Here is a 27,967-nt window from a genome sequence, read left to right on the forward strand (position 1 = left end):
TGCAGCCAGCAGAAACAGCATCCTGCCCTCCTCCAAGTGACAACCTTTCAAATACTTAAAGAGGGCTATCATGTCCCCTGTTAACCTCCTTTTCTCCAGGCTGAACATTCCCAAGTCCCTCAAACTATCTTCATAGGGCTTGGTCCCTTGGCCCCAGATCGTCGCTCTCCTCTGTACCCTTTCAATTTTATCGACGTCCTTCTTGAAGTGAGGCCTCCAGAACTGCACACAGTACTCCAGGTGTGGTCCGACCAGTGCCGTATACAATGGGACTATGACATCTTGTGATTTTGATGTGATGCCTCTGTTGATACAGCCCAAAATGGCATTTGCCTTTTTTACCGCTGCATCACACTGCCTGCTCATGTTTAGTTTATGATCCACAAGTACCCCAAGGTCTCGTTCACACACAGTGCTACCTAGAAGCGTATCTCCCATCCAGTAGGCATGCTTTCATTTTTCTGACCCAGATGCAGAACTTTACACTTTATTAAATTGCATCTTGTTCTCATTTTCCCATTTTTCCATTGTGTTCAGATCTCGTTGAACTCTGTCTCTATCTTCCAGAGTATTTGCCAGTCCTCTCAATTTGGTGTCATCTGCAAACTTGATGAGTAGTCCCTCCACCCCCTCATCTAGATCATTAATAAATATGTTAAAAAGTACCGGGCTGAGCACCGAGCCCTGAGGTACCCCGCTACTCACCTCTCTCCAGTCTGATGAAACACCATTGACAACAACTCTTTGAGTGCGGTTCTCTAACCAATTCCCTATCCACCTAACTATCTGAAAATCCAGATTGCAGTCCTTCAACTTATCCATCAGAACATCATGGGGAACCTTGTCAAAAGCTTTACTAAAATCCAAGTAAATGATATCAACCGAATTTCCCTGATCCAGCAAACCTGTTACTTGGTCAAAAAAGGAAACTAGGTTGGTCTGGCAGGACCTGTTGGAGACAAATCCATGCTGACTTCCTTGGATCACCAAATTGTCCTCCAGATGTTTGCAGATCACTCCCTTTAATATCTGCTCCATTATCTTCCCCACAACAGAGGTCAGACTCACTGGTCTGTAGTTTCCTGGGTCATCCTTCCTCCCTTTTTTGAAGATCGGAATACCGTTTGCTCTTTTCCAGTCCTCCAGGACATCTCCAGTCCTTAAAGAGGTTCCGAAGATGATGGACAAGGGCTGTGCAAGTTCTCTGGAAAGTCCTTTGAGTACTCTCGGGTGCATTTCATCTGGACCAGGGGATTTGAACTCATCCAGTGCAGCTAAATGCCTCTCGACAACCTCTCTATCCATGTTAACCTGCCACCCAGACACTATCCTTTGACTACAGCCATCTCTAGATGTGCCTAAACACTTTGACCTGTGGGAAAAACATATGTAAAATAGGCACTAAGCCTTTCTGCTTTCTCTGCATCTTTCGTTAGAGTTTGTCCATCCGCACCCAACAGTGGGCCTATTGCCTCCTTTACTTTACGTTTGCTCCTCACATAACTGAAAAATCTTTTCTTGTTACAATGGGCTTCCCTGTCCAATCTTAGCTCACTCTCAGCTTTGGCCTTTCTGATGATTGATCTACAGTGCCTAGTAACCTGTAGGTACTCTTCTTTAGAGCTCTGTCCTTCCCTCCATTTCCTGAACATTTTCCTTTTCTTTCTTAGTTCCTCTTGAAGTTCTCTGTTCATCCAAATAGGCTTCTTAGAGCTCCTGCAGTGTTTTCGTCTTTCTGGGATAGTCATTGATTGAGCATGCAATAGCTCTTGTTTGAGTAGCGGCCACCCTTCACATGCTCCCTTCCCTTCCAGCATTCTCGTCCATGGTATGACACTCACCATGCCTCTGAGTTTGCCCTACGAAAATCCAACATCCGTGTCTGTCTACAAGCTTCCTTGGCTCCCCATCTCAAAAGGAATTCTATGAGGACATGGTCACTTCCCCCTAGGGTCCCCACCTCCTTCACCTCATCCACCAACTCTTGCCTGTTGGTCAGTATTAAGTCCAGTATGGCTGAACCTCTTGTGGGTTCATCTACCATTTGATAAATGAAATTGTCAGCCAGGCAGGTCAGAAAGTTGCATGAGTGAGGACGCTTCGCACGTGCTCTCAGTTGTGTGAGCTCTGCCTCTGGTGAGGAGCAGCCCTTTTTAATCCTCCCAATAATTACCCAGCAATCACCTCACCCAGGCAGAACAATAGCCTCACCTGGTCAGCAGCAACTCTCCCCAGTAGCTCTCTCCACGTGCTCCAGTATAAAATATACTGAAGAGGACCTGTCACTGATGACAAAACTAAAACCACTCTTTTTTATATGATGGAATACAGGAAAATGGAGTCACACTTACCTGTAACTGTTGTTCATTGACGTCTTGTGTGGCACACATTGGGACTGCGCAAGCACAGGGCTGACATGGAAAGTCTTTTCAAGCTTAATTTCCATAGGGGGTGCTACCATCCGACAAGGTGTGCATGCACGTGGTTTCCCACTGGAATGCACACGTGACTAGAGGCGGAGCGCCCGCTCACCCTTGGTCCTTAACCACCGCCATGAGCCTAGGCAGGAACCAGCCAAGACCCAAGACAAGGGCTCACAGTGGGGACGGAGGGAGGGAATGTGTGCCTGCACACAAGACATCAATGAACAATCATTACAGGTAAGTGCAACCCCATTTTCATTATCCGTCTTGATGTGCAGCCCCACATTGGGACCTTCACAAGCTAAATACCTTAGGGAGGCGGGTTGAGACCTTAAGAGAATAAAGACTGCAGAACCGCTGTTCCAAATATAATAAACAAACAAACTCTGAATCTTGTCTGTCTTGGAGGTCGATGGCATACTGCTTCATGAAGATCTCTTCTCGGCCTGCAGCCCCCAATGGGAGGAAAGCCAGGATCAGCTTCGTATGTGGGGAGGGAGGGAGGGAGCAAGGCACCGCTGCCATGGTGAAGATGTCATTCCACTCAGCCCTGGCACAGAAGGAGGCTAGCAATATGGGCGAGGAGGAGGAGGCGGGCAAGGCAGGGGGCAGCCTTGGCCAGGTGCTCATCATGCCTCCCGATGGAAGGATCCTGAGGCAATGGTGCCTGTTCAACAAAGGAGAGCTTGGTGCTGGTGTATGTGCTTTGGGATGGCTTTTATGTTTGCTGTTGTGATACTTCGGAGTGCCTATCTGTAAAAATATTTTTCACATCAGGAAAGTGGTGTTTACTTCTGTGGAATAAAGTATATTGAGGATGACTCTAACAGAATCTGATGCAGGCGCTCCAGCTCCTCATTACCAAATAATTGAAGAGAACATTCAGATCCTGGAGGAGGAGGAGGACATTGAGTTCATCCACGTGCCCATTCCAGAGTTTGCGGACAGTGATCCAGCTGATCTTGTTAATGATTTTCAAAGGAGACTTACAGCTTACCTTGATCCTAGCCTAGATAAGGGCTACGTCATTCCTCTAAACACATCGGTTGTTATGCCACCTAAAAACTTCTTGGAGTTGCTGATCAATAGCAAGGCTGGGACTTACTTGCCTCAGTCATACTTGGTTCAGGAGCAGATGATCCTTACTGATTGCATAGAAAATGTGGATCAGCTGGGCTTTTTAAATTTATTGCCTCTGTTGTGACAAGGAGACTTACAAACTGCAGCACAAGGAAGCTCTGAGAGGAATCCATAAATGTGAAGTGAGTAACTGCTGAAAAATCTGACACTTTGAATACTGATTTGCTGTAGAAACCCTCATTTGTGAACAATGAGAGATTACATTTTGCAACAGAAGATTGAAAGAACCTCATCGACCCCACCTTTTCTCTCATATGCGTGATTTTTATTTTAAATCAGTTATGTAAGTAGTGAACTGTCCTTCATAGCTGAATGCTGACATTTTCACTTCTGATGATACACCATGTGGTTTTTTTCCCCCATTGTGTTTCCGTATTGTTAAAGAGTGGTTTCTACATGTTGAATAGCGGTTGTATAATGGCTTAGTTGTAGTGCATTTCATGTAACAAACCTTGACAAAGTTGCAGGGAGGTTCATGATACATTCCATTTTCTAGCACAATTAGATAGAATGATCTTCCAGGATTAAAAACAGGAAGTGTACAAATTAACAGCAACACTTGGGAGTCCTAATGCTATATTACTAGTGATGTGGGTGGTGTCATGAACCAGGCAGAGGACGCCCCTGTAAAGTCACTGGAACAAACAGGCATCAACAGGAACAGTTTAAACTCTTTGGCAAAGACCAAGGGCCAATTTCTCTAGTGGGTTTTCATACCTGAAGAAGGTAGGTGGGGAGGAGGCCAGATGGCTCACAAGGCAGGAAAAGCAACAGTTTTCAAGGAAGCAATTGGGAGTACTCTTTGATCTAAAATTTGAAATTTCACAGAGCTCGGCAAGGTCAGGAAGCGATAAGGGTGCGCTGGGAGGGATATGCTTTGGAATGCAAAGGGTGGTGGAACGCCAACAGGGGGATTTATAGTTTTATGGCCATGGACCCAACGAGGGGAACCAACATTCTGGGAGCACCTGGGAGATTACTTTTTGAACCTGGGTCAGGAACCAGGGTTCATTACACTCTGCTCTCTCCAAGCCCCCTTCTCTACCCACCCTGGGCAGTGAGGTGAGGGCCCGGCTTCTCTGGGTACTTGTCATGGAATTTCTTCACCAATACAGGGGCAGTGATATCTTCCTCATGCACCCAGTCATTGTATGACTCAAGGAAACCTTTCCACGCCATCAAGTATTGCAGACGTTTCATAGAGATTCTGGAGTCCACCACTTCAAAGAGCTTGTAGTGAGTCTCATCCCCCACCATGACTGGCGGAGAAGGAGGGCGAGTGGGATGCCATCTATCAGGAGGGGGAACGGGCTTCAGTAAACTCACATGGAAAACCAGGTGCACCCTCCTATAAGAGGCAGGCAATTCCACTTTCACCACCGTCTCGTTCACAATACTTAAAATCCTGAAGGGACTCACAAACCTATAGCTTAGTTTATTGCACGGGCACCTGTTCTTTAAGTGCTTGGTGGAAATAAACATCATGTCCCCTACAGCAGTGGTCCCCAACCTTTTTATCTCCGGGGACCGGTCAACGCTTGAGAATTTTACTAAGGCCCGGGGGGGATACTCTTTTGCCAAGGGACGTTGCCACCACGGTCTGAGCCCCTGCTCCACTTTCTTTCCCGCCGGCACCCCTGACTTCCCACCACCCACTGGGGGGTGATGCCAGCAGCAGCTGCGCACTGCCACTCCGAAGGGGAGCCCCTGCCATGACGGCCGCTGAAGAGCACCAAAGGTGAGCCGGCAGCAGAGTGGCAGGGCAGCCCTGAGGCAGAAGCTGGGGAGGAGGAGGAGGAGGAGGAGGAGCTGTGGCCCGGTACCAACTGGTCCGCGGCTCGGTACCGGTCTCCGGACCGGGGGTTGGGGACCCCTGCCCTACAACATGGGGGGGGGGCTAGTTGGCATTTCTTGTCTGCCCAGACCTTGAAGTCTGCCTTAGCTTTCGAAAGGGTATCTGAAACCTCCCTCCACGTCTCTCAGGCTTTGGCAGCCCACTCATCCACCCTGGGTGGAAGAGCAATGTCCCGTCCAGGCAGCTGGGAGAAGGTGGGGAATGGTCTTGGGGCAAATCCATGGACAACCTCAAAGTAGGGCAACCTACTGTGCTGATGTGCAGCACATTATTATATGTGTACTCCGCCAGAGATAATAACTGGGTCCGATCATCCTGATGGTAGTCTAAAAAACACCGCAAGTACTGTTCAAGCACATTATTTACATGCTCGGTTTGGCCACTGGTAGCCGGATGGTAAGTGGTGCTGAGGCCCCAGGAAACCCCAGCCAAGTCCATCAGCGCCCCCCAAAACTTTGCAATGAACTGGCTCCTGCTGTCTCCCTCCCTACCTTCTCCAGGTATAAAACCCCACTAGAGAAACTGGTCCTTGGTCTCTGCCAACTTGTCATGAACCAGGCAGAGGACACCCCTGTAAAGTCACTGGAACAATCAATTCCTTGAGATCACGATGATAGTGAAATCCAGAAGGAATATTTATTCAGCATGCTAAGATAAACAGGCATTAACAGGAAAAGTTTGATGAATAAACTCTTTGACAGAGACAAAGGGTCAATTTCTCTAGTGGGGTGTTATACCTGGAGAAGGTGGGGGGGGGGGGAAGAGGCCAGATGGGCTCACAAGGCGGGAAAAGAAACAATTCTCAAGGGAGCTATCGGGTGTACTCTTTGATTTAAAAGTTGCAAAGGCTGAGACTTCACAGAGCTTGGCAAGTGCACTGGTGGGGAGACGCTTTGGAATGCAAAGGGAGGTAGAAAGCCAACAGGGGAATTTATGGTTTTATAGGCATGGACCCAGCGAGGGGAACTAACATTTCGGGAGCGCCCAGGAGATTACCTTTTGAACCTGGGTCAGGATCGGGGGTTCATAACAGGTGGTTGACATAGACTGGGAAAGAATTTAAATAAAAAGTGCAATTTCTTGGTGTGTGTGTGTTTTTTTTTTTTTAAACGCAGTCATTCTTAAGTTGTATTTTTGCCATGGTTTATTAATATGTGTCAGCTGAAACAAAATTATACAGTAACTTCAGGTTACTAACATGTATATCAGCTATATATGTGCAATGTAAAATAAATATTACAAATTGGTTTGTCAAGAAAAAAAAATGAAGGTCTCGTCTCTTGCCCAGGTAGCCACACAATAGAAGTCCCCAAGAGGAATGCTCTGATGGAAAGCAGGGGATGAGCCCACTGCCCGGAGGAAGTGAGCTGTAAAACTGACAGGGCAAGAACCCTTCCCAGTCAAATATGCTTTTTTGATAGCAGACACCATCCACCGGGCGATGGTGCTCAGGAATACAAAGGGTGGTGGAATACCTTACTACCCTTATTAGGGCCCCAACAGCAGACAAATAAAGAATTCAATTTCCTAAATTCTCATGTCCTGTGTAAATAATACAAGAGGGCTCTGTGGACATCTAAGGAATGCAGTGACCTCTCTGACCCAGAAGATAGATCTGGGAAAAATATGGGCAATGTAATAAACTGGGTCATATGGAACCCTGAGATCACTTTCAGTCAGAAATGTGGGTCAGGACACAGAGTAAGCTTGTTGGGAAAGAATTGTAAAAAGGGGGGATATGACCTGAGACCGCCAATTTCCCCCAGGCTTCTAGGAGAGGTAATTCCAGCTAAGAAGACTATCTTCAAGGTCTCTCCAAGGTCATCTGATGGTGGTTGTTACTCCCCCTGGAGTTGAGTTTTGTGGTAATTGCCACTGCTGGTGTGGGCTAGGTTGGGTATCACTGGTTTTTAGATGGGTTTTATTGTATTAGGGGTTTTAATGGGATTTTACTGATTGTGACCCACCACGAGCCTTACGGGAGTGATGGGATATAAATGAATAAATGAATAAATAAATAAATTCATAGTCAAAAGGCCCCACAGAACCAAATTTAATGGTTCAAAGGGCCAACAGGACCAAAGACAAAGATCACCAAGGGACCATCTTAATACAAGGGGAAAACATGTTAAGTAACCACATCAAAAAACACTGGGACAGCTTGTGAGAAAAAAAGAGGTGTTCTGGTACTGGTCATGAAAAACAGACAAAGCTGCTAGATGGGAATGGACAGAGGAAACTATCAAGCCCTGACATGCTAGGGACAGCAAGTATTTCAAGACCACAGTAAGTGGGCAGGAAAAGGGACAGAGCTGCATTTCACGGGCCCATTCAACAAGGGGGTCACCCCAGAGGTCACCGAACTACCGTCGAGCTGCCACTGCAATTCCCTTTGCAATTTAGGCTTGTGCGCTACGGTGCAGGTCAGCTGCTTCAGTGATCTCCAACAACTGGAGTGGCCAGCACCACGGTGCAGAGAGAATGGGGGCCCCAGCGGCAGCGCACCAGCTGGTGCCTGCACACAAGCACACACGGGCCCAGAGCACGCAGGCAGCAACCCTGCCCCTTCCTGCCGCACCACAGCACTGGCCGCTTTGGTCATTGGAGATCGCAAAGTTTGCCCACAGGGGGTCACCACATTAAGAAGGCTGAGAACCACTGGCATAGACAGATGACTGGACTGAAGTAGTACCTCTTTCATGTCCTGGGAGAGGGATTCTGGGGCTAGTGGAGCAATCATGCTGCCAGGTGTAACCTCTCAGGCTGAAGGACCAAAGGAAACAGAAAGGAGATCAGATCGGAGTTCTACAGAAGTGGGAGGCAATAAAGGCCTCTGGAAAGCTCCAGAAGAAGTAGGTACCAGCACTGGCATGGCCAATTCATGGCAATCAGAATTATATAGGAACCTTCTCGTCAAGCCTTCTGTAGGACATTGGGGAGAAGAGGCAGAGGTGGGAACACATAGAACAGAGTTCACACCCATTGGAATTCGAATGCATCCCCTATGGAACCTAGGTCCATGCCCGCCAGTGAACAGAAGCAATGGCATTTTGCTGAGAACTGGAAAGCAAAGAGGTCCACGGATGGGAAACTACATGTGGCATACTAGGAGTAGGTATCTATACTCTAGCGACCAATCATACGGTGGGAAAAAGGCTCTGTTGAAAGCATCCACCTGGGTGATCAACACTCCAGCTATATGTATCAGCCTGAGATCTATTCCTAGATTGATAGCAAATTCTCAAACAGGCAGAGGCACCCGTTAATACATTAGCCTCCAGGGTCCACCACCTGTGGGCCTTTAGAACTCCTCTCAGAACCATAAGGCATTGAAAGGGACTGTCCCAGTTGGGAACGAAACTGTGCAGAAACCAATGCTGGAGATGCCTCATGTGGAAGTGGGCCATGGTAGAGGCAAGTAAACTGAGGAGCCGTTGCATAAACTTTGCCAGTCTCCAACAATTCCAGGATATGGATAGGATCATAGACTAAATGGAGAAAAAATTATTCCGAGGTAGGAACATTCGGGCTCTTATCGAATCCCAGGTGGAACCAATAAAATCCATCAACCTAGAAGGGTTTAGTATTGGTAAGGACATAAAGGATACTGCTGAGGAGGTTGGGGTGGGCATGGATGGTACCGAGTGCTGATTCCTTGCTGACGTTGGTTGAAATGGGGCTGGAAATTTGGAACCAGGGGGAACAAGCTCAGGGATCAGGTCATCTGTCGACTTTTCTTCAATGAAGAGAGAAAATCATTGGTGGAAGCGGCAAAGAGTGAAGCCTTCTAAAAGGGAAGATCCTCTACCTTAGCTCTGGTCTCAAGCAGCAGAGAAGTGCCTCTTAGCCAGACATGGCATCTAAGGATAATAGCGGCAGCCATACCTCAGGCCATAACTTCTGCTGAATGCATCCCTGTACTAATGGCCTATTTTGAGGTGTGCAGAACCTCCATTTGAAGGAGCTTGTCTAAGGGTTTAGAGTCTTCGGGTAACATGTCGATAATATTTAGACATGCCCTCCCAAAGGACCATTTGATAGCCAGCATTTATCGCTTGGTAGTTCACGATGTAGAAGGACAAAGCAGCAGGGGAGTAAAACTTTCATCCCAATCTGCCAAGTTTTTGACTTTCATGGTCCAAAGCGGCAGAATGTTGGCCCAGTCACTGTTTAATCTGCATGTCCTTCAGGACCATGGAGTTGGAGTGGGGGATGGATGGAAAGGAAATTAGAAGAGTCTTGTTTGACCTTATAGAAAAAGTCCAACCTCTTGAAACTGGCATAGCAGAAGCTGGCTTTTTCCAGATCGGAGCCGTAAGGTCATCCCACACTTCCAGGACAGGGAGGGCAATCAAAGACGGTACATCGGAATGGAGACAACTCAGGACCTTGTCTTTAGGGCAGGTATCGGAGGAAGAGACATATAACTCCAGGGCCTTAGTGGGAGAGGGATCCCTGACAGTGTCGTCCGAGGAAGGGGTCTGAAGCTGTACTCAGGAAGGGGGGATGAGCAAGTTCATTCCCCTTGGTATCGTGAGGATGTGGCTCATCAAAGCCGAAGACAACCAAAGGAGCCTCTAAAAAGGGGCGATCCCATCTGACCCACATAGAGGGATTGTACAAGGTGTTGGAGGCTGAGTACCAGACTGTCAGCTGATGACTGGGACCGGACAGTGGGATATCCTGACTGGGGATCGGAGAAGGTGTATGTTGTGTCAACATAACCGACAACGCAGAAGGATTCAGAGTCATCTGTAGAGCCGGTCCAAATGGCTAGAGCAGCCTCTGTGCTTCGACTTCTTGGACTTCTTAGAGTGTGGCTGAGGGGGTTGGCTTATCAGAGTGGGTTTTGTAATGGCTTCCTTGATGGCAGCGTCCAGGGATGGAATAGTAGAGGCTGGCCTCTTTTTCCAATGTGCAGGAACCGGGGTCGGAACTGAAGCCGTCGAACAAACTGAAGTGCCACTGGGGGAACAGGAGGTACTTTCGGAAGCTGGTTTAGGAGGGCCTGTAGAAAGGGACTTCTCCCACAGAGAGTCTGGATGTGCAATCTGACCTGACCTTGGGGGAGACGTTTTGGCAAATGCGGCGGGAGCCTACATTGTGTGCCTCATCCAAACAAATTAAACAATGGTCATGCTTGTTTGAGAGCCAGTTTGGTGTAGTGGTTAGGAGTGCGGACTTCTAATCTGGCGAGCTGGGTTCGATACTGCACTCCCCCACATGCAGCCAGCTGGGTGACCTTGGGCTCGCCACGGCACTGATAAAGCTGTTCTGACCGAGCAGAAATATCAGGGCTCTCTCAGTCTCACCTACCTCACAGGGTGGCTGTTGTGGGAGAGGAAAGGGAAGGCGACTGTAAGCCACTTTGAGCCTCCTTCGGGTAGAGAAAAGCGGCATATAAGAACCAACTCTTCTTCTTCTTCTGAGTGAAGAATCTTAACTCCACATCAAAAGCACTTCTTGAAATTGGCTTTGAAGGCCATGATGAACAAGGAGCTGTAGAAGTCTTTGACTATACTTTGCAGCAGTGAAAAAGGACCTGAGCGTGAAGGGGTGCTCCGTCTCTAGTTACGTGTGCATTCCAGTGAGAAACCGCACACATGTACACCGTATTGGGGCGGTAGCATCGCCTATAGGAGTTAAGCTTGAAAAGACTTTCTGCGGCAGGCCTGTGCTTGCGCAGTTCCAATGTGGGGCTGCACAGCAAGACAGATAATGAACAGGAACTTCCATAGGTTTTAATCATGGTATGTTTATAACATACAGATCTGATGCGATCAATTTCCTGACAGTTCAATTCCCACCTAAAGGAATTTGCAGTTCCCATTCCTGAACTGATCAGACTAGCGACACTAAAGCGAGGGTTTTCCTCATCTACATCACTGCTTGAACCTGCTACTCTGCTGGAAAAATATATAATTAACCATAATCATTTATGTGTTTCCCAATGTGGCAAAAAGTAAGTTCAGGTGTAGCTACCATGCAAGCTATGATGCAACATAAATTTTTTTAAAAGCATGAAGTACAAGTTAACCCCCACCTCACCAGAAACACTACTCTGATTTATTGGGGGCAAAGCTGTTCCTTCTTACAAATGCAAATAGCTCAATCTGAGAACTCTCACATAATATTATTATTAGTTCCCCAACACATTTATAAAAGTGAGTATGGGTAGGAAATTGTGCAATGCAACTCAGTTCCTTTTTGCTCAAAAGTGTGTTCATGAAACTTATTACCTAGCAATTATTCTTAAACATTTGTTTGTTTATATATATATTTGACTTTTATACCACCACTTTTATACCATCAATTGGCTTGTGGTTGTTCACAATTTTAAAAATATCCCCACAATAAAATCCCCATAAAACAATCATAAAATTCCAGTCATATCATTAAAAACCCTGATTACAATCACCCTCTGGTGATGACAACCCTCTCGCACCCTCCAGCTCACAGACCTTCTGATAATAAATATCTCAGGGGATCCATCTCAGGAAAAGATGATCTCACACAACAATGAGGTGTCCAGATCTTCCTTGACCTGGCCGCACAAAAAAACAGCTCCGTTTTGCAGGCCCTAAGGGACTGAGAAAGTTCCGTCAGACAGCCTAAGAACATGCAAGAAGGATTACTGAGGGCTCCTAATCAAGAGTAGGCTGTGAATAGGGATAACCGTTCCTCACTGCAGTAAAGGGTTAAGAAGGTGTAAGGTAAGGTAGGAAAAAAATAACATACAAACAGGCCTATGGGAAGCAATTGCTCATGTTAATGTTGACAAATCTGGGTTAAATGTATAAACACCAGCATTTTGCCACATCAACAGGACACACATACAAAGATCATGAATTACCAAAACAAGTCTCAATTAGACTTTACTCCAAAAGTTCAGCCAGGAACTTTGCAATAGCTGCAGAAGTGACAACAGAGAATACATGTATAGATCTTATTAAAAAGAACAGCACGGCATACTAAAGAAATCACAGCACAAGTATCAAGCCAGGTTCCAAAATAACAATTCAGACATGTAAATGTCTGTTTATTTTACTCTTGGAACAAACTAGAAGAGCACTCAAGATGAACAGTTATAACTATTTCAAACAAGTATATGAACATCATTGAAGTTATAGCACATCTGAATTTGTAGTACTGTGGAACTCTGTTCATCTAGGGCAAGAAGGCATCTGATAACCAGAAGAAAAATGTCTAATAGATCAGAATAAACTACCAGTAAACTGATTAAAGAAGAAGTACAGTCCAGAAGGTTCAGTTATCTGCAGGCAGCAAACATGACCCTTCTAGATCTCTAATGCCAGTTTGGTTAGTTCATGTACATCCTGAGCAATACAGTCATGCATAGTTGTTACAGAGGTGAAAAGCAAGGTTTAACTGTCTACACTTGCAGCATTTTAAAACAGACAATGTATACAAAACCTCAAATGTTGTAAGCATAAACCAACCAGGAAAAACATCAGACAAGAACTGTAATGAAACTATGTGAAATGCAAGACATTAAACTCATCGCTGTAACTCCAGTGGTTTTATTTGTGACCTAAGCTTCTGAATTCCAGTTTTAACATTTTTTATCTACAGTCCTCACTGTATCAAAGGAGCAAGGTCCCAGCGAGGTTTGTCAGAACTAATGAAATTGAATGTAGTTCATCATAATTGAAAATAATTCATGCTGTCACATTTACTGTAACAAGGGGTCACATCTCCAGGGCCATAAAAGCTACTCACATTAATCGTAACTGACACCTAACTTTCTCCTTCAGGAATAGTCAGGCATATGACATAGCTTACTTTGACTTATACTTAACCATATGAAAAAATAAACTACAAATATTTGAAAAACATTAATAAAATATGCACAAGATGCAATATTAAATGTTGAGGAATAATTAGACAATGGCTTCTTTATACAGCTGTTGCCCTAAGTGGCCTCCATTTTGGAAAACTGGCAACTGCAAGGTCTGGTTGGAAACATGTTCTTTACAAATTATTGAGCACTCTGGTTAGCTTTGAGACCCCACCCTATACCAGAAGCTACAGGCCCAGAGCTACAGAAACTCATGGGCATCTTTAGGATTCTCCAAAGATGGGTTTCTCCAAACAGAACACCCCTACAACTGTTTCAAGTTGGGAAAATGGCACAGGAGGGCAGGCTAAAGTCATTGCCACAATCCAGATCTTAATCAGGGAACGCATCAGCAGGAACTGAGAAGCATCTCCAACAGCGATTAAGTAAATTCTGACAAAAAGGTAGGGACCCTGGACAGGCCTAGTATGATGGGCTCCCTACACATTTCCCCACACTGAGGTAAATTTTTTCTCCCAAAATAAAACGTTGTTCCCTCACTGACTGGGCTGCCCTTGTAGTGTGGTTTCTTTGTTGCAATGAATAAAACTGGCTCTCCCACGCTGCGAGAAGATTTGGCTTTAACTCAGCCCTGGAACTTTAAGGCAAGGCAGAAGTGCCCTCTTCACTAAAACCTTTTCAAAATGGCACTGAGACAACGCTGAAGTCCAACAAAACAAAAGATTGTATTTAACATAGAAGGAAAGGGTAGATGGAATGAGGAGATAAAGATTTGCTGTAAAAAAGTTCTTTTATAATTTGTAGTCCTAAATTACAGGCTTCCAGAAGTATAGAGATTATCAGAGGTCGTAAATAATAAATTGTCCATCTGGGTGTACACAGAGCTCACTGACAGAAATTCAGTATTACATTTTACAGGCTCCCACCTGGTGGAATTAACTCTCCAAAGAAATCAAGGCCCTTACTGAGCTACCAAAGTTCCACAGTACCTGTAAAATGGAGCGCTTTTGCCAGGCATTTGGTTGAGGTTGACCAAGCCAACATCTGCTGGGCCCCCCAGAAACTCCCCCCATAAACTGATCGCCAAAACGATCAACCTATTCGACCATAGTAGACAATGTTGTCAACATTGACGTTGAAACTGTTGTATGGAAGTGCTATTAGAAACTTGTAACTGGCTGCTGAAACCCTATTACTGTTACTATTGTGTTATTTGAAGTTGTTGTACTATACTTATTCCTACATTCTATGTAAACCACCTTGAGCCACAAAGGAGGGCGGTATATAAATTAAATACACAAGCAAACAAATAATTTCCTCCATCACATTTACATCTCCCATATGGTCAATTCCAGAGATTAAAATGCAATTCCACAATTTAGCAAGTTTTCTGTAACATATGTAACAAATTAGAGATATAACCTTTAGATTGTGGTTATCTGCAAAATGTAGTTAGCTGAGCCATTAGTCAAAACCCAATCGGTATCTAGCCATAACTTGCAAACTGATAAACAACAAGCAGTTTAAAAGGGAATTACATTTGCTTTACATTATATGTATCTGGTACAGTCCAATTAAAAAAATTCCCCCTTCAAGGATCGCTGTCTTGCCGTGGCAAGGGGGCTTGCGTAGCTCAGTGAAGCTATGAGCTATGCCGTGCAGGGCCACCCAAGACGAACAGATAACAGCAGAGAGCTCTGACAAAAGGTGATCCACTGGAGAAGGAAATGGCAAACCACTCCAGTATCTTTGCCATGAAAACCCAATGGACAAGTTCAAAAGGCAAACGCCGAAGATGAGCCCCGGAAGATGATGCTGGAAGATGAGCCCCTCAGATCGGAAGGTGTCCAATATGCTACTGGAGATAAGCAGACGGCTAGCACGAGTAGCGCCAGAATGAATGAAGCGACTGGGCCAAAGCCGAAAGGATGCTCAGTTGTGGAAGTAACTGGTGGCGAAAAGACAGTCCGATGCTGTAAAGATTTTTATTCCATAGGAACCTGGAAGAGATGATTTTATTTTCCTGGGCTCCAAGATCACTGCAGATGGGGACTGCAGCAAAGAAATTAAAAGACGCTTGCTCCTGGGGAGGAAAGCTATGGCAAATCTAGACAGCATCCTAAAAAGCAGAGACATCACCCTGCCAACAAAAGTGCATTTAGTCAAGGCTTTGGTATTCCCAGTTGCAATGTATGGCTGTGAAAGTTGGACCATAAGGAAGGCCGAGCGTCAAAGAATTGAGGCTTTTGAACTCTGGTGCTGGAGAAGACTCTTGTGAGTCCCTTGGACTGCAAGGCGAACAAACCAGTCGGTCCTAGAGGAGATCAGCCCTGACTGCTCCTTAGAAGGCCAGATCCTGAAGATGAAACTCAAATACTTTGGCCACCTCATGAGAAGGAAGGACTCCCTGGAGAAGAGCCTAATGCTGGGAGCGATCGAGGGCAAAAGAAGAAGGGGATGACAGAGAATGAGATGGCTGGCTCGAGTCACTGAAGCAGTAGGTGCAAACTTAAATGGACTCTGGGGAATGGTAGAGGACAGGAAGGCCTGGAGGATCATTGTACATGGGGTCGCGATGGGTCGGTCTCGACTTCGCACCTAACAACAACAACAAATTAACAAATTATAGGCATTGGGATGTGGTTAGACATGCCTGGCTGTGATATTTACATATTTCTGGAACACTAGAAATTTTAGAAACATTAATGTTTACTCTACGATTTATCAATTCATTCATTCATTCATTCATTCATTCATTCATTGGACTTCTATGCTGCCACTTTTGGGTTTGCCAGCTTTGGCGGGTAACAACATTCAAGTATACCAAAAAGTTAATACATTAAAACCACCTATAACAATCCAACAGAAACATGATACAGAATATAAATAACAATAATACGAACCACAGTAAAACCAAGATGGGATCTTCCAACAGCATGAGGCATCCAGATTTTGATGTTTCAGGGGACCCCAAGATGGAATATGTGACTATCCTGGCCTCAACCAAACAACTGGCAGAAGAGCTCCATCTTGCAGGCCCTGCAGAACTGAGTTAATTCCATTAGGACCCTCAGTTCTTCTGAAGGCTCATTCTACCGGGTAAGGCCAGGATCCTCTGATTAAGGGGGTCCCTTTCACTTCAGATAAAGTGGGGGTCATCAACCCCTGGTCCGTAGCCATTCATGTCCGCCAGTGTGCTGGCCGCCGCGCCTGCCTCTTCCCCCCCTCGCAGTGAGAAGCTCACCATGCTGTGAGCGAAGTGGCCGCCAAAGCAGCCGCTTCGCTCGTGGCCCGGTTAGCTTCTCGCTGCGAGGGGGGGAAGAGGCAGGCGCGGCGGCCAGCACACTGGCGGACATGAATGCGCATGCGTGGCAACTCTGCACATGAGCATTTGCATGCGGCTACCGGGAATACACACGCCCGGGCCGCCGGCTCTCCCACACCACCGGAGGCGGTTCTCAACCGCAAAAAGCTTGGGAACCACTGAGATGAAGAGCTTTGCACTTCTGCAGCAATTCATATCGCTGAACACTGCTTGTATATGCAACAAATATATGTTTTTGTTGTTATTTTAAGTTAATGCCAATGTCTTTATTCATGTAGATTTGTATATGGCCTTATAATGTCAGGAGGCAGCATGGATAAACAGATTTAAAATGTACATACCATATGGGTTAAATATGAATCTTTATTGAACTTGGTATATCTTTTTAAACCATAGTTCTGGGTCACAATTAAAGACATCTGCATTGTTGTATTAAATATAATATTTTGCTATCGGTAGACCAGTTTTTGTTGCAGCATTAAAGGTAAAGGTAAAGGTAAAGGTATCCCCTGTGCAAGCACCAGGTCATGTCTGACCTTTGGGGTGACGCCCTCCAGCGTTTTCATGGCAGACTCAATACAGGGTGGCCTTGCCAGTGCCTTCCCCAGTCATTAAACTTGCAGCATTATAATACATTAAATATATTTTACTTTGCAAAAATATCAGTAGCCTTATGTATTTTAATTAAATGTATTTCAAGAGATGTATATTAGATATATCTCTATTTCTTATCACACAGCTGCATGGACTTGATATTGTGACTCATTGGTTCTCAACCTTCCTAATGCCATGACCCTTTAATATAGTTCCTCATGTTGTGGTGACTCCCAACCATAAAATTATGCAAGTGTTCTTTCACAGAAATTAAACCAAAACTGACCAATTGCATGAAGATCCATTGTTCATGATTGTATATAAATAGTTTTTTCCCCCAGGGTTTCTCAGTTCAGTTCTGCCTTTTGTCCCACCATGCTGATCTCACTCTTTTCCACTGCTCCAGGCAGACAAACGCTCTATCTCACCCCCCAGCCAAGCTGGTCGCCCTGCTGTGACCCTTCTGAGAGGGTTGTTCGACCTCCAAAGGGTTCGACCACCAAAGGGTTCGACCACCAGGTTGAGAACCACCGTTGTAACTTATCTTCCTTTAATTTCACTTTCTTTGTGAATGATGCTACTGGAAAGGTTTTTTTGTCAACACAGTTGTAACTTTTGCTGAATTTGTGAGTACGTTTGCATCAATATGCAGATGACACCCAGCTCTTCATCCTGATGGATGGCCGCCCTGACTCTCCCCCAGAAACATTAGCCAGCTGCCTGGAAGCAATGACGAGGTGGCTCAAGCAGAATTGTCTGAAGCTCAATCCTTCAAAAACGAAGGTCCTGTGCCTGGGTAGAAAGGGCCCATGTGAGGAAGTGTGTCTGCCTACCCTGGATGGTGTGCAGGTCTCTACGGCTCACTCCACCAAGAATCTGGGTGTGATTCTGGATGCTTCCCTCACAATGGAGCCCAGGACACAAAGGTAGCACAGCTGGCATTTTACCACCTCTGCCAAGCCAAGCTACTAGCGCCCTACCTGGCACTGGAACACCTAGCCACAGTGATCCATGCGACGGTCACCTCTAGACTGGACTTCTGTAACCCGCTCTATGCAGGTCTGCCTTTAGCCTTGATGCAGAAACTACAACTGGTCCAAAATGCAGCAGCCAGGATCCTCACAACAACACCATTGAAATCCCACATTCGGCCCATTCTCCACCAACTGCAGTGGTTGCCAGTTGAATTCTGGATCAGACTAAAGGTTTTGAGAGCTCAGACAACTGAGAGCACGTGGAGAGAGATACTGGGGAGTGTTGCTGCTGACCAGGTGAGGCTATTGTGCTGACTGGGTGAGGTGATTGCTGGGTGATTGCTGGGAGGATTAAAAAGGGCTGCTCCTCGCCAGAGGCGCAAGCCTTTGGTGCGAGCCGATGGGCTCTTGGCCTGTGGCTCTTGGGCTGTGTCTCTTGGCCTGGGGTTCTTGGCCGAGCAATTAGAATCAGTAGATTATATTTCCCTAGTACTTGCACTGCCTAGAAATTACAATGGACCTCCAGGACACTCATCCCATCATCTGCAGTGAGTGTAACATGATTGCCTTCCTCCCAGAAGACAAGATGGACTACATCTGCCCCAAGTGTAAGCTGGTAAGACTTTTGGAGGAAAGGATTAGGGGATTAGAAGACAGCATTTTTACTCTGACCCGAAGTAAGAAAGGGGAGGAGTTCATAGACCAGAGCCCTACAACTCGGAATAAAGACAATACAACTAGTCCTGAAGAGGATAAGAAGATTGACCACAATAGGGAGCCTCTGCAGACAGTTCGGAAAAAGACACAATGGCGTAAAGCGAGACAGTTCTCGGGGCCTTTGGAGCTCCAGAATAGATTTCAGGCCCTTGCAGAGGAGGTACAAGGGTCAATGAGGGAAGAGGTCCCAAAACAAAGTCTATGACAAAGGGAAGAGGCCACGCGGATAGAAGGAAATGGAGTTGAGAAGAAAAAAAAAGGAGAGTACTGGTAATTGGAGACTCCCTGCTAAGAGGAATGGATCGCCATGTGGCTAGGCCCGACTCCCTAACCTGAGAGGTGTGTTGCTTGTCAGGGGCAAAAATTAAAGACATTTCAGAACGGCTGTCCAAACTCCTCAAATCTACGGATCGCTACCCATTTGTGATGGTCCATGTGGGAACGAATGACATGTCCCTGAATACCATTGCTCTTATTAAAAAAGACTATCAAGATCTGGGGAGGAAGCTCAAGCAAATGGGGGCACAAGTGGTATTCTCTTCAATCTTGCCTGTCAAGGGAGGAGGAATGTGTCGGGAGAGGAAGATAATGGAGGTGAATCAGTGGCTGCGTAGTTGGTGCCGGCAGGAGAGATTTGGTTTCTGGGACCAAGGGATGGCTTTCTTGAGGAAGGCCTACTAGCACCTGATGGACTGCACTTATCGAAGCTGGGGAAGAATGTGTTTGGCAGGAACCTAGGGAGATTCATCAGGAGAGCTTTAAACTGAAGCCACAAGCGGAAGGAGACGATAAACATAGGGAGTGTAAGGAAGGAGAATTATCGGGGGCAGCCCAACCGGCAAGGCCAGCTCATAGGGAACCAAAAGTAAAAGGATTCAAATGCCTTTATACTAACGCCCTAAGCATGAGCAATAAGAAGGAAGAGCTGGAACTTCTCATGCTGATGGAAAGGTATGATCTAGTAGGAATCACAGAAACTTGGTGGAATGATTCTCATGACTGGAATGTAATGGTGGATGGATATGAACTATTCAGAAAAAACAGAATAGATCGAAGAGGTGGAGGAGTGGCACTGTATGTGAGGAAAGCGCTTACCTGTCAGGAAATTCTAGTGAAGGAGAGCATATCTACAGTGGAAAGCATCTGGGTGAAAATAACTGAGGGGAAAACAAACTGTGGTGGGTGGTGTCTGCTACCGACCGCCTGACCAACGATGGGATGTGGATGCTGCACTTTGTGAGCAGCTTGAGAAAATATCCAAGCGGCAGGACCTTGTCATCATGGGTGACTTCAATTTCCCAGATGTGTGCTGGGAAACAAACTCTGCAAAGCGTCCTCACTCATGTAACTTTCTGACCTGCCTGGCTGACAATTTCATTTATCAAATGGTAGATGAACCCACAAGAGGTTCAGCCATACTGGACTTAATACTGACCAACAGGCAAGAGTTGGTGGATGAGGTGAAGGAGGTGGGGACCCTAGGGGGAAATGACCATGTCCTCATAGAATTTCTTTTGAGATGGGGAGCCAAGGAAGCTTGTAGCCAGACGTGGATGTTGGATTTTCGTAGGACAAACTTTAATAAACTCAGAGACATGATGAGTGTCATACCATGAACGAGAATGCTGGAAGGGAAGGGAGCATGTGAAGGGTGGGCGCTACTCAAACAAGAGCTATTGCATGCTCAATCAATGACTATCCCAGAAAGACGAAAACACTGCAGGAGCTCTAAGAAGCCTATTTGGATGAACAGAGAACTTCAAGAGGAACTAAGAAAGAAAAGGAAAATGTTCAGGAAATGTAGGGAAGGACAGAGTTCTAAAGAACAGTACCTACAGGTTACTAGGCACTGTAGATCAATCAGCAGAAAGGCCAAAGCTGAGAGTGAGCTAAGATTGGCCAGGGAAGCCCATTGTAACAAGAAAAGATTTTTCAGTTATGTGAGGAGCAAGCGTAAAGTAAAGGAGGCAATAGGCCCACTGTTGGGTGCTGATGGACAAACTCTAACGGAAGATGCAGAGAAAGCAGAAAGGCTTAGTGCCTATTTTACGTCTGTTTTTTCCCACATGTCAAAGGGTTTAGGCACATCTAGAGATGGCAGTAGCCAAAGGATAGTGTCTGGGTGGCAGGTTGACATGGACAGAGAGGTTGTTGAGAGGCATATAGCTGCAATGGAAGAGTTCAAACCCCCGGGCTGGATGAAATGCACCCGAGAGTACTCAAAGAACTTTCCAGAGAACTTGCACAGCCCTTGTCCATCATCTTCGGGACCTCTTTAAGGACTGGAGATGTCCCGGAGGACTGGAAGAGAGCAAAAGTTATTCCAATCTACAAAAAAGGGAGGAAGGATGACCCGGGAAACTACAGAACAGTGAGTCTGACCTCTGTTGTGGGGAAGATAATGGAGCAGATATTAAAGGGAGCGATATGCAAACATCTGGAAGACAATTTGGTGATCCAAGGAAGTCAGCATGGATTTGTCTCCAATAGGTCCTGCCAGACCAACCTGGTTTCCTTTTTTGACCAAGTAACAAGTTTGCTGGATCAGGGAAATTCGGTTGATGTCGTTTACTTGGATTTTAGTAAAGCTTTTGACAAGGTTCCCCATGATGTTCTGATGGATAAGTTGAAGGACTGCAATTTGGATTTTCAGATAGTTAAGTGGATAGGGAATTGGTTAGAGAACCGCACTCAAAGCGTTGTTGTCAATGGTGTTTCATCAGACTGGAGAGACGTGAGTAGCGGGGTACCTCAGGGCTCGGTGCTCGGCCTGGTACTTTTTAACATATTTATTAATGATCTAGATGAGGGGGTGGAGGGACTATTCATCAAGTTTGCAGATGACACCAAATTGGGAGGACTGGCAAATACTCTGGAAGATAGAGACAGAGTTCAACGAGATCTGAACACAATGGAAAAATGGGCAAATGAGAACAAGATGCAATTTAATAAAGATAAGTGTAAAGTTCTGCATCTGGGTCAGAAAAATGAAAAGCATGCCTACTGGATGGGGGATACGCTTCTAGGTAATACTGTGTGTGAACGAGACCTTGGGGTACTTGTGGATTGTAAACTAAACATGAGCAGGCAGTGTGATGCAGCAGTAAAAAAGGCGAATGCCATTTTGGGCTGTATCAACAGGGGCATCACATCAAAATCACAAGATGTCATAGTCACATTGTATACGGCACTGGTCGGACCACACCTGGAGTACTGTGTGCAATTCTGGAGGCCTCACTTCAAGAAGGACGTCGATAAAATTGAAAGGGTACAGAGGAGAGCGACGAAGATCATCTGGGGTCAAGGGACCAAGCCCTATGAAGATAGGTTGAGGGACTTGGGAATGTTCAGCCTGGAGAAAAGGAGGTTGAGAGGGGACATGATAGCCCTTTTTAAGTATTTGAAAGGTTGTCACTTGGAGGAGGGCAGGATGCTGTTTCTGCTGGCTGCAGAGGAGAGGACACGCAGTAATGGGTTTAAACTTCAAGTACAAAGATATAGGCTAGATATCAGGAAAAAAATTTTCATAGAGTAGTTCAGCAGTGGAATAGGCTGCCTAAGGAGGTGGTGAACTCCCCCTCACTGGCAGTCTTCAAGCAAAGGTTGGATACACACTTTTCTTGAATGCTTTAGGATGCTTAGGGCTGATCCTGCGTAGAGCAGGGTGTTGGACTAGATGGCCTGTATGGCCCCTTCCAACTCTATGATTCTATGATTCTATAATTACCTTCAAGGCCATACGCAGTCAGGGCCCAGTGTACCTGAGGGACCGCCTCCCTACCTATACCCCTCATAGAGCTTTACACTCTGCCACCACCAACCGGCTAATCGTCCCTGGCCTTAAAGAAGCCCACCTGGCCTCGACCAAGGCCAGAGCATTCTCTGTTCTGGCCACCACCTGGTGGAATGACCTCCCGGAGGAGATCAGGGCCCTGACGGAGCTTAAACGGTTCTACAGGGCCTGCAAAAAGGAGCTTCTCCGCCAGACATTTCGTTGAGACCAGGCATAACCAACAGCGACTGAAGGGTCCCTGCTCCCCTCCCTTCCAGAACTCCTTCCAAGCGCTCTGGACCTGTTTGCATTGTTGCATTGTTTACATTGTTTATATTGTTACTACTAACAGTTATTAGTATTATTGTTATGGTTATTCATGTTATGGATTGTTTCATGTATTGTTCATACGTTCCATGTAAACCGCCTGGAGCCTCTGGGGAGGGCAGTATATAAATCTAAATCTAAATATTAATATGTTAATCTTGTTTTAAAATTGCAGTACTTGAGGGATATATTGTATTCAGGGGCTCCTGGCCATTATCAAATCTTTATAAATGGTTGGATTGGTAGGGCTACTTTTTTATTTCTTAGGATTATCCTTCAGGTGTTTTGTTCTTTTACTCTGGAGAGAAATGTAAAAGATGTTTTGTTCCATTCAGCTGTAATCTAATTCACTGAATTGGTTGAAATATATTACAGTATATTGAGAATTCAATTTTGGATGATGAAGGCTTTCAAAACAGGATTACATTTGGATTTCCACTATTTCAACTACTTACCTGTTATTGTATATATTATCTTCTATCTATCTATTTATCTATCAAGACAGACAGACAGACAGACAGACAGACAGACAGACAGACAGACAGACAGACAGACAGACAGAGAAAAAGACAGAGTAATTTGATCACTTACTGTCCTTGAATAATGGTGCTTAAGGGTAAGGGCATTGGAGATCAGCTGTGAGGCTTTTGCTAGCCATTTTGCAGATAAAATCTTGTAACTCCATCAGAACCAACCACCAACAAGTAATACAGAAAGTGAACTGAATTCCCCATGGCTGCCTTTGGGGGTGACTCTTGATAGCTTCTGATGCCTATCCCAGGATGAAGTGGATAGATTACTAGGTATGGCAAGACTGACCACATGTGCACTCTTAAAAACAGCCAATGGGCAATCCTCTTTGAAAGATCATCAACCTTTCTCTCTCTTTGGGGCTATTCCCAGGGGAGCTGAAGGGGACTGTGGTTCAGCCCCTCCTGAAGAAGACACTGCTAGACCTGCAGGACCAGCTACCCCATCTTGCATTTTTGAGAAAGGGAGTTCAACAGGCTGCCACAGGTCAACTTCTGGCATACCTAGAAGAAGCTTCAATCTTGGACCCTTTTCTGTCTAGCTTCTGGACTGGCCATGGGGTGGAGAGAGCTCTCACCATCCTACTGGATGACCTTTGGAGACAGCTGGATTGAGGCAGATCAGCCTTGCTTGTGATGTTAGATCTCACAGCAGCATTTGATGTTGTAGATTACAAGCTGTTCGCTCACCACCTCGTTGATGCTGGAATTTTGGGACAGAACTGAAGTGGCTAGTCTCTTTTCTTCAGGGTCAAAAACACAGGGCTGCAGTCAGGGAGGACCAATCCAATTGCTGGAAGTTTCAATGAGTAGTCCCATGGGAGGTGGTAATTTCCCTGACATTATTCAACATTTTTACATGCCCTGTTGCCTAGCTGGCCCCAGGTCACCTAGCCACAGTCATACATGCAATGGTCACCTCCAGATCAGACTTCTGTAACTTTCTCTATGAAGGTCTTCCATTGTCCGCCCTCTGGAACTTACAGCTGGTCCAAAATGCAGTGGCCAGAGTCCTTACTAGAACACCACGGAGAGCTCATTTACGCCCTGTACATAAGATGCTGCCAATGGAATACCATTCTGGCTCCCAATGGAATACCAGATTAGGTTCAAGGTACTAGTTTAAGACCATTCGCAGTCTGGGCCTAACATACCTCTCCAAATATGTCCCCTAATAAGCATTACGTACCACCGGTTTCAACAGGCTGGTGGTCCCTGGTCCGAGAAAGGTTTGCCTGGATGTGACCAGGGCCAGGGCCTTTTCAGTCCCCTACCTGGTGGAATGAGCTACCGGAGGAGACATGGGCCCTGTTGGAACTTAGCCCATTACACAGGGCCTGTAAAACTGAGCTCTTCCACCAGGCATTTGGTTGAGGCTGGGCTATCAGAACATCAAGAGCCCCCCTCCTACCCCTTGAAACACTCTCCCTCCTAACATCTGGATCTGTCTTATAATATATAAGAGCAATGTGGGAGAATTATGTGAAGAGGCCTGGAAGCAAGGGACGCTGATACTGTTTTAAATGAATGGATTTTGGTTTTAATTTTATTTTAAGATGTTGTACACCGCTGTGAAATGGCTGGGCCAAGACGGCTAGTCTTATAAATCTAATTATAAATAAATAAAAATATTTAAATGCCAGGAGACTGAGAACCTTCCTGACCTCATAATTCCATAAGTGGAAGGTCACAACAAAGAATGTACAAGTGGGTGTTGATATTTCCCATAACTAGCAACTCTGAGATGAAAGTAGAAAAGCCTAGATGGATTTCTATCAGCTGTGTTGTAAATGAGGCCATCATAACTATGAAAGCAAATAGTAAGTCTTAAAGTGGCTTTTAATGGTTCCAAAGTGTATTTGTTATAGTAGATGAATGGACTGTTGGCCCATTCATATTTTCCATTTTAAAAGCACTGTTGATCAATCCGAAGTTTCCTAAAAGAGGAGGTGGGACACTTAGTTTAAGTAAATTGTTCACAGTAGTTTCAGACATGATTTGTATACAATTTAGTACTCCTTCACAACTGAATCAAGTATACCACAAATATACCAGTGTTCTCTTAAAATAACACATTAGAGACATTAGTACAGATGTGTGCATCAGCACATGATGCAAATGAACAGAGAAGCATAAGCTAATTAGGGCTTCCTTATCGGAAGTCAAAGATTTATGGATATGTGTTTAAATTTCCACATACGTAACTGTCATCAGCTCCTACACTGACCTAGGTAGCAATTTCCCTTACAAGTTTTTGCAAATTCATACATGCTTGCCTTAAATGAAATTGCTGCTGATGCAACTGAAGCTACTCACATGCACATATATTAATAACTTCAAGATCATAATTTTCAAAGATGCATGCTGGAGGCTAAAAAGTAACATGTCAATTCAAATCACTATCATTATAAATTATATCTTAGCTAACTAATCGTACTCTGTTCCTTAACACAATACTGTGATCTGATTATTCCAGAATTTCATATGACAAATCTGTATGCAGAGAAACATTTAATCATTTAGGGCAGCTTGCATAGATATTAAAAAGGGGGGAAACTTAGTAATTTGTGGGTTTGTTCCATTTTATTTTTCCACAAATCATTAGAAAACATTTGCACTCTATAATCTTTACTGTAGAGTATTTCAGAGATGTTACATTTATGGGTGCCTTGGAACCTAGATCAGCAAATAAAATTTGCCAGGAGAAGCAACCACTTGCTTCGACTTCCTCTTTGAATTAACTTCAGCTTTCTACAAGTTAAATTTAAAATATTATATTTCAAAGTGATACATTTCTCTATCTTACTTTCAAAGTTAATGTATTATTTATTTACTAGATCTAAAGCCCATTTCACTTAGGAATGAAATGGGCGCTAGATGGCCTGGGAGCAGGGCCACCCCCACCTGAGGCTCTCTCGAGCCTTCTCCCGGCCGGCGGAGCAGCAGGCCCAACTGCCCCCCGAGGCTCTCTCGAGCCTTCTCCTGGCCGGCGGAGCGGCAGGCCCCCCGCCCCCCGAGGCTCTCTCGAGCCTTCTCCCAGCCGGTGGAGTGGCCTCACCGTGTCTATGACGCGGCAAGGCCGCTCCGCCGTCTGGGAGAAGGCGGCGCGGTCCACCCCTCACCTGTGGCTGTCTGGGCAGGTGAAGCAGCCAATGGGGAGCCGCGTGGCTGCTTGGGGCGGGATGGACACTCGGAGGGATGGACACTCGGAGGGGCCAATCAGGAGCCGCTTCGCGGCTCCTGATTGGCCCCTCCGAGTTTTTATCCCGGACACAGCCCGCCCTAACTCCTCCCACACTGCCCTTACTGCTTTAAAGATTTTAAATATTTCTTTGCCCCTTTCCACCTAATTCAAGGTCCTCCAGGTAGCAAACACCAAATTTATTTCAAACATCAAAAAGCATCTAAGATACTTGTACAAATATAAAATATTTTAAGCAAATAAATAAAATGTATAAACACACACAAGGAGGTGTTTGGTTTGGTGTTTCTTCCCTTAATTTGTATTAAAGTGAGGAAACACCAAACCAAACACAAAAAATTTCATCTACTGGTGGGAAACAAAAATACAGGAAGACAGATGAACATCCATGGGAAGGGAGTTCCAGAGTTTTGGCACTACAACCAAAAAGCCCTTCTTCTTTGTTTGACACTCATATGGCCTCAGATCGTAAGGATACCCAAAGCACAGTCGAAGAGGATGACCAGAAAGGGTTAGTACGTTCACATGAGAAAAACTGTTTAGATCCCTTACAGTCTTATTTTAGGCCTGGCTGTGGGACTGAAACAGCCTTGATTGTCCTGGTGGATTACTTTAACTAGGCCTGATTTTGCATTGCTGTGGAGTGGCATGCTCCACTACAGTCTTTGTCCACACAGGGGACAGTTCAGCAGGACACCTAGTGTCTCACTGAAATATGTTCCCCCGGGAAACAAAACTGTGGAAGATTAGTTCCACCGTACCAATGGAGGGGGGTCTTTATTTTGCAGGATGATGGAATTGCATGGAATGCAATCCCACCTTCCTGCAAAATGAAAATAAATGCCACAGTCCACTCTCCAGGGCCCTTTCCCTCCCCAAACCCTGTCCTCCTCACGTTTCACCCGAAATCTTCAGGAATTTATCAGCTTGTAGTTGGCAACCCTAATTCTGTACCGATTTTGGCTAGTGGACAGTTTTCAGGGCCAGCCCCGTGTAAACATCACTGCAGTAATCTAATCCAGATGTTTCCACAGCATGCACCAGAGTGGCAAGAAGTAGAGCTTAGAAGAAAATAATTTGCCTTCCAACCCTTGAAGATGTGGTTTCTGTCATATAAAATCCAACAAAGTGAATATTTCCTCTCTAGGATAATATATATAATCATTTCTAACTTGTCCCCAAAGCGACTACGGGTTTAAATTAATTGAAAGCCAAACTTCACATGAAGGGGGAGGCGGAGAATCTATCTAGGTTTACAGACTTGCCCACCTATTAACATACCAAGCAGT

The 27,967-nt window shown here is 45.4% G+C and overlaps 1 protein-coding gene and 1 pseudogene across 12 annotated transcripts in view; one reads left to right on the plus strand and one right to left on the minus strand.

The window, feature by feature from the left end:
• Positions 1–27,967, minus strand: part of CACNA1D (calcium voltage-gated channel subunit alpha1 D) — a 312,904-nt gene that overhangs the window by 217,550 nt on the left and 67,387 nt on the right. The gene's annotated exons all lie outside the window — the stretch shown is intronic.
• On the plus strand, positions 2,947–3,757 carry LOC143831098 (integral membrane protein 2B pseudogene; annotated as a pseudogene).

The sequence above is a fragment of the Paroedura picta genome, chromosome 3 (assembly GCF_049243985.1).
Source record: "Paroedura picta isolate Pp20150507F chromosome 3, Ppicta_v3.0, whole genome shotgun sequence".
NCBI lineage: Eukaryota > Metazoa > Chordata > Lepidosauria > Squamata > Gekkonidae > Paroedura > Paroedura picta.